Here is a 10,872-nt window from a genome sequence, read left to right on the forward strand (position 1 = left end):
GAATCAGCGCATTATTACATCTTTGTACAAGTCACGCCCATGCTCCATTAAAATCACACAACCTACAAGTGTGGGGTAAAGCAAACAATGAAAAATTTCACGTCGAGTGAAAAAATACCTTCCAAATAGAATGCGCCCAGCCGTCACGGTTCCGTTACGCTATAAAAACCAAGCCGAGCAAACTCCGTAATTCCGCTCCGTCCCAAGCGTTATAAAATATGAAACAGTGAGCGAAATGCGAGCAACTCTCTCGCTCGCTCGATCGCCCGCTCTCGGAACCGCTCGGTCCGGATCGTTCCGCCGTAGCGGCAGTTTTGTAGACGACACCGGGCGTCCGCTACGCAGCGCTACGACCGGTCAAAACTCTGTGATAGTGTAGTGGAATTAAGTGCGAAACAAAATAGTGGGATACTGAATATGTGTTACAGTGCGAAGGGCCAAGGAGTAAGCTGATTGGTCAATTTGACGGCGTAGAATGATGGTAAATTGTGTTTACATTTCGTAGCGTGATTAGTTGCTCAATGTTATGCTTTAATTTTTCATAGTCATCGGTTCGCCCCGGTTCGGTTCAGTTTGACATAGAGAAATTACTTTTGCCCATTGTTGGACTGCTCTATACAATTTCGGTACTTCATTTAATGGTTAATATTGCATGCGAACATGCGAGAATTAACTATCGGTTTCATTGGAGCATTAATGTGGGTATTAATGCTTGAATACATTTTGGAACTAGCTAATATCATGGGATATATTAAATTATACCCTGATAATTTAAATATTTATAATTTGTATATAAAATATTATAAATAAGAGTGTGGTGTAGTAACGGATAAACATTATTAATTCAACTTCTTCAAATAGCTATTTAGTCCTATAATACTTAAAAAAGTTAATATTTAAGTCAGTTCTTAATAATAATATCTTGACTGTATTCTTATTTGAAGTTGTGAATATGGAATTCATTTGAAATGAATAATTTAACATTAAGTAGGATGAAATTAATTATGGTAAGGTAAAATTTCACATTTAATTTAATATTCAAGCTCAAATAGAACGAGAAATGTTGAAGCTTATTCAGGTTTCTCTTATGATGAATGATACTCATACAGCATGCACGAATGATTATATTATAGTTGGTTCTAGAAGTAATTTTTATAATGAGTATGCGGTGGATTCGCAAATGTGTCTCAGACAATGAGAATACTTTGGTATATATTATGTATTTATACTAATCTATGTATGAGAGTTTTATTTTTGTATTTCTGTTGTTGTTAAGTATTATTGTCTTTTTGCTTGCATTCTGTTCGGTTCTTTATGCAATCTCGGTTTATGGATGCATTTAAATAGACTTTATAAACTAATCACATGAAATATAGCCTAAAAATTATTAATATAATGATCTGCGGATACTGATCCGCTTTTATGAATTCAAATGGGTTATTTAATTTAAAAATATACACCGATCATCGCTCAATATTGTGCAGTTTGCCTTTTATTTATATTTAGTTCGTTATAACAACCAGTGGAAATTTTGCCACGATTCCACTTAAAGCGGTGATTTCTAAATTGCGTTTAGTAAATAAAAATGAGAGTGGTCTAAATATTTGATGAAACATTTTAAGGCACTCAAAGGTTCGTAAAATGGCGAATTATTAGTTAATGCATTTTTGAGGACTACTGAATTAATTGAAGATATAAATCATTTTTAATAGTGAATTATTTAGTTGACTAAACGGATTTAAAATGCGATGTATTTTTTTTTATCAGACTATAATTAATGATAAATAATGTTTGAACCAAATTTTATATAAATACGACGAACTGTGAATCACTAACAAACATCCATCCATCCATTACAAACTTTCGGGTTTATAATATTTGACGATTAGGCCAAAATAGGGATTTTTGCTGTTCACATTTTTCAAACTACAAAATAAGTCAATAAATAAAAATAAAATATTGAGCCACTGTACAAATAAATGGAATATTAATGATTGATTGTTGATTAAAAAAATTATTGGCCTATTTTCAATAACATATTATGATGGTATTAGTAAGCGATGTGATCTCAGAAATATTCCCACCTAAAATATAGTCTTTATAAAATGCATTAAAGCTATATATCTTTATTTTAAATCTCTTATCTCTTTTAAAATCATATATTATCATCATTCTACTATAAAAATGCACTGCTACTATTTTAAACTCACGATGTCCTCAAATTATGGTAACATAAATTACAGCTTTCTACCTATTTATTTATAACCACGTCTTAAGCCACGGCAAACACATTTTTTTGCCCGTAATAGGGAACACTTAGGAACTTTAATAAAATATGACGGGAAGAAAAAACCCGATAGCGCTGTCATATCGGATGAAAATCTGTTGTCAGATTTGAGCTTCGGCGATGATAAATGAATATATAAAGCTACTCTTCTTATATATACACTAGTTGTGCTCCGCGGTTTCACCTACATTGTGTAATGTTATGAGCTTTTCTCACTAAATGGATCTGTCAACAGAAAAGTTATTTAACAATTGGTAACAAACATCAAACAAACAAACAAACGCACTGTTCAGGTTTAGATTATAACTATGTATATAATTGCTAAATTTCTTAACGTTATGTGAAAAAATATTAGATTTAAATTACAATTATGCCCTGTAACAATTTTTTTTATTTTAACAATACGGAAATTTGGTTATAAATTTTTATTTTTTGTAATCAACACTGAAACAATGCAATAAGTATAAAAAGCGGTATATTGCGAGTCGATTTTGGGTTTTAAGGTTTCTTCTTTTAATTAATTAACTTAATTTAATTGCGTTATTTTTTAGCATTTTATTTAAACTATGAGTTTTTCTCGCACAATTCTTGGATCACAAACTATCTTTACACCAAATTTTATTCAGATCCGTTCTGCGGTTTAAGCGTGAAGAAGAGATATAATTATTACTATATTATATTTTTAGAGTTCCTTTCGCATTTATAATGTTAAGTATGTAATATATAGAGCAGATATTCTCTATTATTGCTTCACTTATTGTTATATTGATTTTAAATGGCACAAACATAAATCATTCGAATATATCAAATTCAAATTTATATTCAAATTTTCAATTTATCAATATATTGTGCAACATAATAATTATGTGAATCGATAAAGCTGAATTTCAAATATCACAAGAGAGGCGCCTAGGAAGGCTCTTCTATGCTTTACTTGAACAAGCGATGTACTTTTTCCGTCATCTTGAAAGTGTTAAATTCAACAATATCTTAGCTCTTTATATCTTACAAGATAAGACAATTTTGATATGATGCTATTTTCATGCTTTTATGCTTTATAATTAAAGTCCTATATATTTGTTTTTATCCTTATTAAACCTAGAGGAAAAAATGGCGCATTTTTGAGCCTAATATTTAAATGTATACCTCACCTAACTCAAGAAACATCATTAATTTATATGCAATAAGTATCTTATCAATATTCCAACTTTCTGTATCCTGATGTTGCCTGAAGGAAATCGCTTCAAAGCGATAATGCCACCAACTTGTACAGGAAAAGTTTTTGTGTAATTCTCGTGTGTACATTGTAAAATAAAGATATGAATAACAAAATATAATCAAAGCAAAAAAAAAAATTAATTGATTGTGTACTGCCTACTGGTCCGATCATAAATCACTCGTGATCCTACTAATATTATAAATGCGAATGTTTGTTAGAATGTGTGTGTGTATTTGTTGCTCTTTCACGCAAAAACTACTGAACCGATTGCAATGAAATTTGCTACGTAGATAGCTGGACAACTGGAATAACATATAGGAAATTTTCATCACGATATGCCTACGGGATACGGACTTACGCGGGTGAAACCGCGGGACGCAGCTAGTCTATTATGATTTAAAGGCTTAACAAATTTAGTTAAAAAAAAATTGAAATTGGTGTTCAAACATACGTCCATTACCCAATGAAACACAAGGCGCATATATGTAGTTAGCGCGTGCGATATGACGATTCAAATACCTCCCAATCGGGACGTTATGTGACGATAAAGTCAGGTGAGGAAAGAGATAGTGATCTAGGGTTAACACGAGAGTGATAAGGATGCATACTTTATTGTGCATGGAAATATTTAATGTGCAAGCAACAGATTCCAAGCTCAAATTGATGTGAACAACATATCTCTTCTCTTTTTCTAAATTTCACTATAATAAGTGTATTTATGAAAGATTTTAGTTATCAGTGTAGTACTACATTATCTGTGATTACACTATTTATAACTCAAGAACGGCTGAACTGAATTGTATGAAATTTTTGCGTAGACATAGTTTATAACCTGAAAAAAGACACAGGCTAGGTTTTATCTCGGAAATCTAACAGGAACATACTCCTTCGACTATCCGGTCGCAGCCGCGGGCGAAAAGCTTGTTTATATAAAAAATAACGTTGTCGAAACAATAATAATACATTGAACGGTATGTATTATTAGTGAAATCCAATCTAGCAACATTACGCTCAATCTATATTTGGTACGTCTGTCAGCTGGCAACATTGGAAGGCTATGCCTAAAGGTCAAAGGCCACGCTGAACTTTACGAGTGGTGATGTGTATGACGTTATCTAGAATTATTTAGATTTAGTGCTCCACTTTTGCTGTATTGTTTGTATGGCAAACAGGTTTAGCGTTTATGGTCTGAGTGTGTGAGTCACTTTGTTATTTGATGTTGTTATACTCGAGTTTTTTGCTTTAGTATTTGACATACAGCAATAACTTTGTTTTTCAGCTATTAACTAAATTTTATTTAAATTTCCGTATAAATATCAATCGTATAATTTATAGAAATATGCAGCATAGAATGGAAACAGTTTTCAGATATTTGTTCTTGTATAGATACATATCCATTTAAATATACAGGAATACAAGAACACATCTATACAGGATTACATGTACACACGTGTACTTGTGTGGGCACTTAATACTTTAAAATCTCCACTACCATTTAATCCTTATATTAGAGGCTCTAAATACATTACGTCTACTATCATTCGTCAAACACTACAAAGATTGTTAAACTGTTTAAAATAATTTAAAACGTTGCGTCATCTTAAAGAAAACAAGTAAATACGCAATGCTCCCCCAAAGCGAAGTTATAATAAACAACGGCGCGTCGCTTGTTTCTTAAAAACAAATTTATATTCAGTGGACGCTTAACGCCGAGCCGGACTCAGTTATCTTCACATTTTGAATTTACTTTTTAATGGGAGAAGTATAATTATTCACACACACGTTTCTATGTTTGCGCGGACTATCGGTAACGCTTTATTGTGGTAGTGTGAATGCGCCAGGTATGAATGTATGATGACTGTCGTTTGCTTAAAATGCAGCTGTATCCCGCGGTTTCAGCTGCGAGCAAAATAGCATGAAATGTTTACACTGTTTTAACCGTTTGGGGTCGAATTCAGAATAAAACTAACCTATTTTTGCCCCTGGTGTCACATCAATGCTATTCGTCTAAAAATATATAGATTTGCTTAGCAATAACATAAAGAAAATATCAAATATAGGTGTGTTAACCCATTTCTTATACATTTTTTATAGTCAAACGACGCAGTAAAGTATCAAAGAATTTACGAATTTCTCTTGCGTAATAATCATATGCTTGGTGTGAAATTTATAAATATTTGATGTTTTTATTCTTTTGAGTCTAATTATGGCAAAACATTTAAAAAGCATTATATATAAAACTTTCTTATTCATACAATAAACAAAATTCATTAAAAATTACACTTCATTACAATTAGATTTCACTAGCTGCGCCCCGCGGTTTCACCCGCGTAAGTCCGTATCTCGTAGGAATATTGGGATAAAAATGGCCTATGTGATTCCGGTTGTCCAGCTAATGGTTTAGTAGTTTTTGTGTGAAAGAGTATCAAACACACACACATCCTTACAAACATTCGCATTTATAATATTAGTAGGATAGGATAGGATATTTAAAAATTTAATAATATTTTATCTATACCTTAGTTATCATTCATACAATATTAAACAAGATCAAATTTCGTTTAACTGTATATTTAATAGACTGTATAGCTGAGTAGTCTTATATTAATTTATAACAAGTATACTGATATAATATAATTTTTTACAAAGAAAATTTGTTATACATAAAGATATTTCTCAGAAAACGATGAAAATGTTCCCCAACAAAGGATTCTTAAAAGAACCTGATCGTTACGCAAATTTAAAAGGATATGAGTTAATAAAGAAACGAAGGTAATTGGGGATTATTTTCATATCAATTTTGATTATGATCCGAAGATGTAAGGAAAATAGTCCCCTGGGGCGTGGAGCAGACGTGATTGTCATATGTTACATTGTTCGATTTTTTCCGAGCGAGTTGATAATAAGTCTCCTGTATGTATTCTTACGTAACTATTTATGTATCCGATTGTTTCAGAAGTAGAAAATGTTCGTTGGGACTCCATTTAAAAAGATCTTTTGACTATAATAAATAACTATTAACCTATGAAAACAGTCAATATTTTACAACTACCGGACTTTTAGACTAGGGGCATTTTAACACGCACACACACAAATATTTCCAGGACATTCGGCCATTCCATTTAATAAGTGAATGAATCAGTCATTAACTCTAATGATAAATAACCTGTCACTGCACATGACACACGGATGAAGCGATAAAATGTAATTAAGTTAATGGGAAGGTTAATGGCCAATTAATTAATGGGGCTAGTCTGATAGTTCTTGAAAGATCATAAAAAGCGTAGCCAGCTTAGCTGAGAGCCTCGAGGGCTGGAAAAGGATCACGGTGCATGTTTTGAAGATCTGATCATGAATATGCACATATGAGAGAGTCTTGTATGGCTTTTAGGATGCCTATTAAGGATTTTATCTATCTATGTGATATTATTGGAGGATTTATATGTCACCGGCTTGATAAAAGTAGGTTCTTAATTAGACTGCTATTTCGTGCTGGACCTCAAAATTTTTGACCGGGTGATCTTTGATGGTTCTTTATTTGAAAACTGGCGGTTTAGCTTAAAATATTCATGTTTAGTTTGTTTAGTTCTGTGATAAAATAACCATGTTTACTATTAATGCAATATTTGGGTTAAATCTAAATAAGATAAACTAGTGTTTATCCGAAACAATTCTTCCAATATGTTATATGAAAGAGTAGGTAATAAAATAAAGATGTAACCCTCTACCAAATGGCTGGTTATGTATGCTGTTAATTTTTAGAGGTTGTCATATTTCAATTTTACTCACGTTTTTAACACTTCGACACAATTTTTTTCATTAAAAATTTATCAGGCTCTATTATATCCAATCTACTATATAAGTAATAGTACTTATATAGTAGATAACGCGAAATATGTTAATCCTATGATTAACAGGCATATTTCGCGTTATTGACTAAATTCGCTAAACAAATACATTCTTTGTTGAAAAAAAATTGCTTTAACATAAAAAAGAAATACTGCTAAACATTATTCATGCGAACTAATAGGTACTTTCTTGAGTTTTAAAATAAAAAATGCCTTTACTCTTATTTAGCTTATATTTAAGGTCCAAATAAAAGGTAATGCATCTAATATCAATTCGTTGCATTTTTATGGCAATAAGATTATCATTATTACTAAGAATATTCACTTATATTAAGTAGATACAATTTGAGATATTCCCCATTTTGATTACATTGCTTTTAATATAAAGTGCTAGGCTTTTTAGGGTCACGTAACGAAATGATAAAAACCGAACCCTTGTAATTCGGTTACGGCCGCCTTCAGGAATTAAATTTAAGAGGTATTTTAGACACTAAAGCTAAATATTCATTCAGAAATGCTTTATATTACCTATTTAATAATATAATATGTTATTAGTATTATAGATAGGGAACTAAAAGTATTTTTAATAATTTATGTAATAAATTCTGTTTTATTCCATTAATAGATCTAATATTTTTATGAAAACCTTCATCACTACGTAGTATAAAGCAAGTTCCCTATGTTTTTATTTTCATTTTATCATGTGTATGTATGTTCGGATCTTTAAACTATACAACGGATTTAAATGTTTTTTTAATACATAGAGTGGTGCAAGAGAAAGGATCGATTAAATAACTACAAATTTAATGCATGTAAGCAATGTAATATACTTAAAAGCAATTCTTTCCTTATCCCTATTCCCTCCTTACTCCTCTGCAATTTCCATGGAGGGTGGTGATTGCATACCACCAGGCGAACCAGCTCAATTATCCATTATGACTTAAAAATAAAAACCCTAAACTATCTAAAGAATTAAAAAGATACAAATTAAAAATTCAAATCAAATTAAAAATCAACAATCCGGTTTTAATAATTGTAGGTCAATATCCTTTTAAGAATAGTGTTCAAACCTACATAGCAGTTTCGTGTAAAGCATTTACACTCGACCGCTGACGTGCGGTTGCGAAAGGTACTACGAATTCGTTTATAGTCTGTATTTGGTTAGACAGTGTGTACCGGGGTTTAGTTTCAGAGAAATGCGAAGCTCGGACATTCGTCTCAAGGTTAAAGCTGGTACACAATACGGCTGTATAAATAGTTTTGGTTTGATTTATTAAACAATGAAATGAATGAGGGACCTTGCCTAGTATATTATTATAGAATTTTTATAATATCAACAAGGTTAAATGAGGCTGGAGTTAAAACAAACGTTTGATAAGTTTTTCAGTTCGTTGATCTGATAAATAAAGATGAGGGTGGTTTGAGGCAACGGATATCAAACGAGAATCCTACTAATATTATAAATGCGAAAGTTTGTAAGGATGTGTGTGTGTTTGTTGCTCTTTCACGCAAAATCTACTGAACCGATTGCAATTAAATTTTGTACGTAGACAGCTGGACAATTGGAATAACATATAGGCAACTTTTTATCCCAGTATCCCTATTGGATACGGACTTACGCGGGTGAAACCGCGGGGCGCAGCTAGTCTTTCATCATGATACAGTATGCTTTTTTATTATGAGATTCGAGTATGCTTCGGCACGAATTTGGCCGGCTTGTACCGGAGTATCACAGCCCCACAGACAAGCGAGAAATAGCATGATATTGTGTTTCGTACAGTGAGTGGGGAAGTCGGAGAGCCATATCCATTTTCCTACCCATCCCAGTCCTTGCCTTTTGTTCCCTCATCAATCCTTTTTTTATCCTTTTAAAGTCAGCAATCCACTTATATCGATGTATCATCATCAGGCCATATATCCCCACTGCTGGGACACAGTTCTCTAGAGGAAACGACGTAAGGTCCCTGCAGATGTTCATGGGCGGTGGTAGCGCTTTCCATCAGATACCCACCAGCTCCACTGCCGTGTATTTGGCCACTATGACTATGACATATTTTTTTTTCTTAACTTTACAGTATTATAGCAAATATTTTATCAAAACATTCTAATTAAAGCACTTTATGCTTTAATTATATCATTACAATAGATATATATTTACAAAAATATGCAATAAGCGGATTATTAATTTCAACCGTAGGTTTTTCCATTCGAGTCCAATTAGTGACGAAAGGAACTGGTATTCGCAACTTCACTAACTACGTTCCAGCATTATACAAAGGCAAGGAGGTTTTATAAAAATCCCTTCATTTTCAGTCCGTTTTGATATTATATACAAGTATATAGTGTGCTTGCATTCCGCTCGCGGCTTCAGCCGTGTATTCAAAAAAAAAAATGTAATTATACAGGGCAGGGGCTTGAGCCTCTAAGTTTCCTTACCCGTAGGATTTCAGGGGTATATACTATATATAACCTTTCTAGAATCACAAACTATCTTAGTATTCAATGTTATGTATAGGGTTCAGTGACTTAGGCGTGAAGAAGACACATACAGACAGACAGTATTTACATGTAAACAGAGATTATACACGTAAATGTGCAGTGGTTTGACGCCACTTCATGAGAGGTTGTAGATAGGTTCGATTTCAAATACACAGATATTTATAATTACGTCTAACTAGCTGCGCCCCGCGGTTTCACCCGCGTAAGTCCGTATCCCGTAGGAATATCGGTATAATAGGTTGCCTATATGTTATTCCAGTTGTCCAGCTATCTACGTACCAAATTTCATTGCAAATGGTTCAGTAGTATTTGCGTGAAAGAGCAACAAACACACACACATCCTTACAAACTTTCGCATTAATAATATTAGTAGTATAGTAGTTTTATGTTTAAAGTTTATAAAAAGCCCTTAACATGAATCAATTTTGATTTTCGAAGGAACTTATGAGTCGAGGATGGAAAAGGAAATCATAATAATTATATTACAAAAAGACACAAACAGAATTGCGCTAATCGCTTGAAAACTCACGGAATTATCGAGTAACGAACCAAAAAAATTAAACTCCTTCGTTTTTGGAACGCTCATTTAGTAAAATTACATTTTGACGTGACAACGTCTTAAATTAGGTTGCGGCTCGGAGGCACTCATGAAAAAGTGTAACGCCCGGTAACGTTACGATGAGTCACCGAACTATGATCGGTCCGCCGCGCGCGCAGCACTAGAGAATTAGGCGCATTGAATCGGCGCGTGCTTGTGTCTCTGTCTCTGTCTTTCTCGAGCGTTCTTGGCGTTGGAAAAAAAGACGTTGTCACGTAAAATCTTCGCCCGTAAAACCGACTTTACAGGCAACCATTTTTTAACTCGACAATAATCCACGTTTCTTTCCGCAAAGCATTCACTTGTCAAATAATATTTTAAATAGGTCAAGTACCATATAATGGCTAGAAATTAAACCGTCAAACTAAACTTGGGATTGAGTTAAAACCCTTCTGAATTTCACTTTTTCCGCGAATCAACA

At 33.0% G+C, this 10,872-nt stretch overlaps 1 protein-coding gene across 1 annotated transcript in view; it reads left to right on the forward strand.

Moving 5' to 3' along the window:
- The first annotated feature begins 327 nt into the window (after positions 1–327).
- Positions 328–10,872, forward strand: part of LOC119831719 (hemicentin-2-like) — a 250,092-nt gene continuing 239,547 nt past the window's right edge. The window contains exon 1 of the mRNA XM_038355194.1: positions 328–481. The gene's annotated coding sequence lies outside the window, so the exon portion shown is untranslated. The remainder of the gene's footprint in view (positions 482–10,872) is intronic.

The sequence above is a fragment of the Zerene cesonia genome, chromosome 14 (assembly GCF_012273895.1).
Source record: "Zerene cesonia ecotype Mississippi chromosome 14, Zerene_cesonia_1.1, whole genome shotgun sequence".
NCBI classification, from domain to species: domain Eukaryota; kingdom Metazoa; phylum Arthropoda; class Insecta; order Lepidoptera; family Pieridae; genus Zerene; species Zerene cesonia.